Genomic DNA, 7,929 nt, shown 5'->3' with positions numbered 1-7,929 from the left:
GGAGACAGTGTAAGTCAGATGCAGCCGAAGCCATGGAAGTCTCAGAATGAACACTACAAGCTTGAAATAAACGTGACTTCAGCAATACGTTGTGTCGCTGCATTGCTTGAATGCCAATCGCATTAACGCCGACAGTGATGGCGAGATGCGTTCTGCTTAAATTTTCACCGCGCAATTAATGCCGTACTCTTATCGTGCCGTTTCGTTTTATGTGGATGCGACACCACGCATCAGAAAACGCTTCACTAAGAAAAAAGAAAAGATCCAAGATAGCGCCCTCTCTCGTACTGTGACTTACAATTTGCCCGACATTTAGTGTAATTTTTTACAGAATCAAGATAAAAAATAATATGAAGTATAATGTCAGCATTTTCCCTGTTACCTTACAGTAATTCTGTCCACCAAATTGTTGGTAGGTTGAAATCACCTGTTCTTATCACGCAACCAGGGTTCAGAGTGGTCAAATGATCGCAAAGTTTAGGAAGAAACATTTACTCAGCATTAGGCGCCCGGCAAACCGCACAAAGTAAGAACGAGTATGCACATATTTCTATGTTCAAGAATAGGCGTTCATGCTCTTCTGTTTGACGTAATACTTTAACAGCAGCACATTTAGTTATCACTACTACTCTACCTCCACGTGAACAGCGATCTGGCCTAAATATTCTATAACCAGGGGTACAATTTCATCATCATAAATTTTATCATGCAGCTAAGTTTCTGTTATTGCAACTAATGAGGGTCGTCACAAAGCAAAAATTACTCAAGCATATCAATTTTATTTGCGATGCTTCTTGCATTCAAAGAAACCATGCGTATCTGACGCGCGGACTCTCATTTGAGCTATGCGTCAGGTATAGCATGGCTAGTAGGTTCCAACGCAATGCGATTGTTAGAAGCATCATCCCATATGCAGAACGTGTTATCGATACGTAACTTATCACTTACAGGGAATACTTTCTTGCCTTTTTGTTTATCTGTTTTGGCATTTCGCCCGAGCAAGTTCTGCGTTCTTCGTGTATCCCATGAATAATGATTATGAATAAAAATGCCCGTATCCTTTGGTTTCCATATTCAGAGCAGCACTTCTTATTTTTCTAAGTAGTCCTCGTATCAAATAATTATATGGCGTTTTTATTATTGTTTCCCCATTCTTTGAATTCTTGCAACTGACGTACAGCTAACACCAAGCTTGTCGAGAAAATTTTTCTTCATCACCTTCTCACGCAGCACTGCATCCGTTTCTCCGGCTAATACGGCAATGCCGAGGCAATAAGGCTATTCCTGGGGCTACGGTCATCAAGACTGCTAGTTTTACTGCACTGCAGTCGAAAGGATTCTTGGAGCCTTTCCACTCGGTCGCTCAGATCATTATTCCCGTCCTTTCGCCTATATCCTTTAAATCTAGTTCAAGCTTCATCGTTCGTTCACGAAATCAATGACAGTTCCTCCAGTGTGTGCAAGCTTTGTGTTCACTTCTGCAAGATCTTATCGAATAGCCTGCTGACCTGCTAAAAATATATCTAGCATTTTACAAGTGTTCGGATCCGATCGAGTTTTCCTTTGCGTCACCACACAACAATCTACATACATGAACACGATCGTACGTAATATCTGACAACGTACGTGGGCTCGGCAAAATAACACGGCATCTATCATCGTCTCTTCATGAGCAGGCATAGCCAAGCTCCCGAAAGAATAAAATGGGGCGCTTGGTCATCGTCCCACCTACTTTAGATTCGCCTAGCCCACTGTTGTACATACGTGATGATAACCTTTTCTGGATGTCTATGTATTCGAGAAAGTGAGTATTTTATTCTCAGTTGACTCCATTATCTCGTGCCAAAGATATGTAGGAGTATATCAGGGCACTAATAAGGATTTATCAAGTCGAGTCTGTGATAACAATTTCCAGAGGTGTCATTGTGTAGAAAAAAAAGAAACAAATAGAAAAGGTAGCGCGAGCAACTTCATCGCTTTGCATAGTGGTGGCGTGTTATTACTTTCGGAACTGTTTCGCAATTATCTCGGATGTGTGCAGCTCAAGGCCAGTCTGTTCAGAATAAGGCTTCATCTCAACTGCCTGAATGACATGTGCATGATCCAAACGCTGTGTGGACAGGGAGAGCTGGTAAGTGCAAACCCTCTTCTTGCGGTCTTTTACAGACTAATCATGACGAAAATCGACGCGGAAAGCAACTTGAGCTATTTCGTTTCAGTCGTATTGGGTATATATGATACTGTCATGTTGATATGTTATGTATGTGTATGTTGTGTAGATATGTGTAGATCTAGTATGTGTCTATATAAGAGAAATATCATCTACGCTGTTTGTTTCTGTGTATGGCATTATTGTTGTAATTTTGAATTAGATGCATGTAAGGAATTTTGGGCGCCTTGTAGACATCCCGGCTACTCCGCTGCTCCGACGTGCATTAGAAAGATGAACAATGTTGGGATAACAAAGCCATAGCAATGAAAAGGCACTCAAACGCCAGTTCCCGAGCAGGCTTTGAGTACGGGCTAGTTCGTATTCCATTGCGAACGCGATTTACAGCGCATACATAGACAAGGGGACAGAAAGAACGACGAAGACAAGCGCTGACTTCCAAATGAATTTTTATTTTGAATAACATGCACATATGACGAAGATACCAAGACAAAAGCAACCCCTCCAATTTTCAGTAATTGCTCATGTTGACTTCGTATTTTTCCAGGGGGCGCTTTTGTCTTGGTATCTTTGTCATGTATGCATCTTATTCGAAATAAAAATTCAGTTGGAAGTCAGTGCTTGTCTTCGTCGTTCTTTCTGTCCCCTTGTCTATGTAGGCGCAGTAAGTCACGCTTGCATTGGAGCTTCCGAGAGTAGTTCACAATTCAAGTTCACCAAGCTAGAGCGCAAGTGCAATGCAATCCGCGTGAAAAAGCGCTTGAACACTCCCAAGGCGGTAGAAGACTTGTAGCAGCGCCCAACGTTTCGTAGGGCGTTCACTTCACATGGAGCGCGTAGGCGTTGTGAGAGATTATTTGTTCACTTTCGAACCGGCGTGCTCATTGAAGTCTATAAAGACATATTGCTGCTAGTTGCTTTGCTGGCCAATCGCGATAATTATCGCCTGCAGACAAGTTACAATACCTATTCAATTGACTGAAAAAAAGAACTAATAACTATACTGTGTATTACCATCTCGCACACAAATCGTGGCACTTGTCGTGTGCCCCCAGGCACATATCCGACACAGCAAGGACACCAAATGTCGGAGCATAACCTTGCAGATCATTTAATATTGCACACCAATATACAGAAATGGTCAGAATATCACCCTCAGGGACTTAAAACAGGCCTTGATCTTATACAATAAACCCTCGTTATAACGAATCTATCGGTTGAAGAAATTGACTTAATTTTCAGTGGTACTTCGTTAAAAGCGGAGAAGCTCTAAACGAGCCAAAGTATAACGCGGGACGCGCACTCCAACAGTGCTGGAGCACGTAAAACGAATACTGAAACAAAGCCGTGCTCGATAGTGGCGACATGAGGGTGGCGAAATTCTGTCCCGCTCTTGAGCAGCTGCCTCATTTGTCGGTTGCCATGATATGATAGAGATGTAGGCGAAAGGAAAATAGTATTTGAAATTATCAACAACAAAATTTTTTGGACAAAGCTTTACAACATTTTTTTTAATTTTTGTTGAAATTTTGACTTCAGGTAAATGTTAAGACGATCGCCTGATAAGAGTTCACAACATTCTACTGTTCGAGCCCCATACTGATTCTTACTTAAGCCATAACTTCTCACATAATAAAGCTGCAGACCCAAGTACCACTGATTATCTGCAATATTCACTTGAGCATACCTTTTCGTAACTTGAATGTAGCTGTCGAATGAGTTCTTATTGCTTGTATTAAGTGAATTCCCGAGACCACTCGTCATAGCGACGTACATAACCTAAAATACTTGTTTTATACTGCACAGGTGGACGTGCTCCCGCAGTACCTCTCGGTAAGTTATTCGTGCTGACTGGCTGATTTTAATTATATGTGCCGTGGCGGCTTTCGAAAACACCAGCAGAGTGCGGTCAACGAGAATGCTGCGCACTGTTAAAGTTCATATAAGCAGTTAAAAACCAAAAGGGAAATTATTTTGCCTGCATCCATAGTATATAAATTTTGTGGCTAGCAAAGAATGGCATTGATTGATTGTGCTAACATACGTGAATGCGCAGTAGATACTATAGGAAGCCGCAGGACAACAACGCCGGCTCGCATAAGGTACGCTTAAAGCTTTAGATCTGTATTTAGGCTAAGTTCATTCCACAGTTACTCAGACTTCTTCGTTCAGAGTCTGACATCCCGAAATAAAAAAAACGATAAATCCACGCAATACATTCTGCATGCTGGGAAATTGGGCCAACCTTTAGAGTGGATAGTTGTTCTACTACAGCGCTCCACTTGAGTGTTCCCTCCATTAACGAGTGGCAACTGGCGAAGTGTTAGAAGAACGTGTCAACTCTACTTGGTGTCCCAGCCAGCCTGACTAGATTGAAAAAAGTAGTACGAAAATAGCGAAAACAAACAATTTCACGATAAATAAACTAACCTAGTGTTGTTCAACACTAGCAGAAGACAGGTGAGCGGAAGCGTAGCAGCGGAAAGTGCACAATATTCGTTTCAAGCGGCAAGACTTTAATGTCGCGGAGGGCTCACTATTATGCAATCCATGCACATTTGCGCAAAAGTGGAAAATGACGACGCCCGCCAAGCTGACTAAATAGTTAAAGACACGCTCACGCTCGCGTTAAAATTTATAGCACACGTGCAACTGAAGGCGAGTGTTGTAAGGAGACTCGTGTTTAGGCGCCTGAATGCAACTTGGACCAGAATCCAATTTCCTGACGCAATTCGTATTTCTTTTTCTTCTTTACTTCATAGCAAACGACGCACGAATAGTCAGCGTTTACGCGTCTCGGCACGATATCGCTTCGTCGCCACTGCTGCGCGAGCGCCTTGTGGCAGTGCCGATAGGCGGAGCTGCGCGTAGAGGAGAAGGCAAATATTATGCCATGCTAAAGTAATGGATAAATGTTCGAAAGCGTGGAAGGTATCAATATTATCGAAAGCAGAACTTTACTAAGGGAGAAATTGAGGTAAATGCAGAACACGATTTGGGACACTGCGCTGGTTTTGCTGGCTCGCGGCGCTCATACTAACTGAGCAGAAAATGCCACGTCCATGCGATGTTGTCGGCGGTGTCTTGGCTCGATTGCTGGCCACAATTTCGCGTTTTACGAAAAAAAAAAAAACAATAAAAGAACGTAGCACCGGCTCTCGGGCGCCGTTTTGCTCCCCGGAGCCAACTAAAGGCGATGGCGACGTATCCAGCGTCCGACCGCCTCCCTCGTGGCGAGCGATTTGAAATGCTCTAGAGGACGGCGGCCTCTTCAGTTGTGATCTTCTCGGAAACTGAGTATTTTCTTGGCACGAAGCAAACGGTGCGGGCTTTCTGGAATGGCGTTTTAATGGTCCCCGTTGACTTAAAACTTTTCTGTCGAGTCCCTTTCAGTCGCTGGAAAGAGAACAAGGATTAGAGATGCGCTTACAAACCTCCAAAAATGCCATAAGGCGCGAGAAGAGGAGCAGCACAATGTAAACTACCTACACGGCATCAGCGTGGCTTTTGGACACTAAACGATGCACTGCCGATTGCCTGTGCCACCAGCCGTATGTTGGTCGGACGCGGTAAATAAATAGCCGGACCCGCGACCACGGCTAACTTTATTTTCGCAGGTTGCTCACTCCTGTAACAAAGTTCTCCGCGCTCAGAATAGATGCGAGGCCGGCCGCTAGCTGAAATTTAGCGGCCGCAACGAGATAAATGCACCTTCAAATAGATGTAGCCACTGGTCTACAGGCGTGTAGCCAATTTAGTTCTCAGTGTGTCTGAGCCCCGCCTTCGATAACTTTTCTACCATTGGCACTGCACCTCCACTCAAACCTACGTGGATAGCAGAAAACTGGTCACATACATGGGCATGAGCGGAACGGACAGTAAATATTAGTATATATATATATATATATATATATATATATATATATATATATATATATATATATATATATATATATATATATATATATAGCTGCAAACCAGAATCTTAACAGGAGTGACCTCGCCTGTCTTATTTCCAGAGGTTTCTGTTTGTTATAAATTCGTATTTAGGACATGTTCTGACTGCCTCATTCTGGTCCCACAGAAATGTTTCGTTATCTGCTAAAGGCACTGCGTTTCCTTTTTTTTCTTTTTGCACTCCAATTACAGGAACAAGAAATCGCAGAGCTTCATGACATCGCCGAAGAATGCAAACCATGATTTTTGCAACAGGAAACATGCAGTGTTGCTTGACTCGAGGAAAGCATGAATCGAATAAAAAATGATCAGCCCCCTCATTCATATGTGTGTGCATGTTTGCTTTTAGGGCTTTTCTTTAATGAGCGAGGAACTAACGGGTTAAAATTAAAGCACACTATCACTTTACTAGATTCTTAACTAAGTATACAAAGTAAGAGAAAAAAACTAGCTAACTCGATCGCCTTGAATAAATCGCTGGGCAAATATGTGCCTCAGGATATATATGCCACAGTATACTAAAGCACCTGGATAGCGAACCGAATACATCGTCGGAACGCGTTTGCGCGTGTCCTACGCGAGACTATCAAATGTATACTAACATCATCAAATGTCATACTTCACCTATAAACTTTTGCTGCAGGATCACACACAGATCGGTGCAGTATCGTATAGGCACAGAAAGGGTTTTGAGGTCGAACCCACGCCCCATAAAAATGGTGAGGCCGCCACCACATGTTATGCAATGCACGTTCCCTCGTGTTGATGAGACATGCAGATAGGCTGAGCGTGACGAAATTGTGCAAGTAAAAAAGAAGGAATAATGAAAACATAATCATTCAGTTTTTAGAGACATTTTCTCGACAACGCCAAGGACGTATTGCACTAGCCCTAATATAAGGGTCTCTGTTGCTTAGGCAGCAACCCAGTTTGCTATAGAGCGCTCTTACACGTGAAGCTACATCGGTCAAAATAAAGCCTTTGAACATGTCCCTGGTGCGCGCCATTCTTACGGCTTCGGCTGGGCATCTGAAACTATGCGGTAAGACGACGAGCGTGCATTGCATAAACAAAATCAGTACCATAGGTGGGAGGGGGGAGGGAGGGGGGAGGCTCGTATTGCTAATTAAGCCACTTATTCTAACCATTTCCTCGCCTCAAAGGCGCCTTTAGATTAATTATATATCTGGTAAATGAGCCTTTGTAAGTTAATGAGACCGTCCAAAAACAAATGGCAGTGATAATCTCCGACACATTTTAAAATTACACGACTGAGGTTACCTGTAATTTATTCAATGATGCTAACTATGTAGTGTACTGTCGTGAATTCGGGGGTCCGTGCGGCCAACGAAGGTTCCATGGATGGTGCCGGCAGGGTTCCGAACGACGTTGAAGAGAACGAAAAAAGGATTAAAAAAAAAGAACATGGTTCAGTTTTACAACACGGCTCCAACTTCGGAGCACACTGCATGCTATAGCATCTTTGGATGTCCGAGCGTCTCCCTTTTTTTCCACAGCCATCCGGATCCGCTTCTTATGCTATTTTATTCCCTCTTTCCCTCTTTGAGGGAATTCACTGGTCAATCACAAATGCCGAATCGTTCACCACCTCTATCACCTCTCACTGGTCCCCCACGTGGTGCTGCTTTCTCCAACGTGGGGCTCGGGCCTCCACCATGGCAAACTGAATCTGCTGTCAACGCTTTCTCCGGGACTTCTCGACGATGAACCTGTCATCGATCAGTGGCCTTTTCGTGGCGTTCAGGATGACGACGTTGCTGTCTTGAAGCGAAGTGAACGAA

At 43.4% G+C, this 7,929-nt stretch overlaps 1 long non-coding RNA gene across 1 annotated transcript; it reads left to right on the top strand.

Annotated features, from left to right (window-relative positions):
• The first annotated feature begins 2,063 nt into the window (after positions 1-2,063).
• LOC140215312 (uncharacterized) lies at positions 2,064-6,434 on the top strand. Its single transcript, XR_011892269.1, has 3 exons — positions 2,064-2,131; positions 3,977-4,003; positions 6,320-6,434. It is a non-coding gene; the product is annotated as an uncharacterized lncRNA (long non-coding RNA).
• Positions 6,435-7,929: the final 1,495 nt, after the last annotated feature.

This window comes from Dermacentor andersoni, chromosome 1 (genome assembly GCF_023375885.2).
Source record: "Dermacentor andersoni chromosome 1, qqDerAnde1_hic_scaffold, whole genome shotgun sequence".
In the NCBI taxonomy this organism is placed as follows: domain Eukaryota; kingdom Metazoa; phylum Arthropoda; class Arachnida; order Ixodida; family Ixodidae; genus Dermacentor; species Dermacentor andersoni.
Note: the sequence above shows the minus strand (reverse complement) of the source record. Positions and strands in the feature narration are given on the sequence as shown.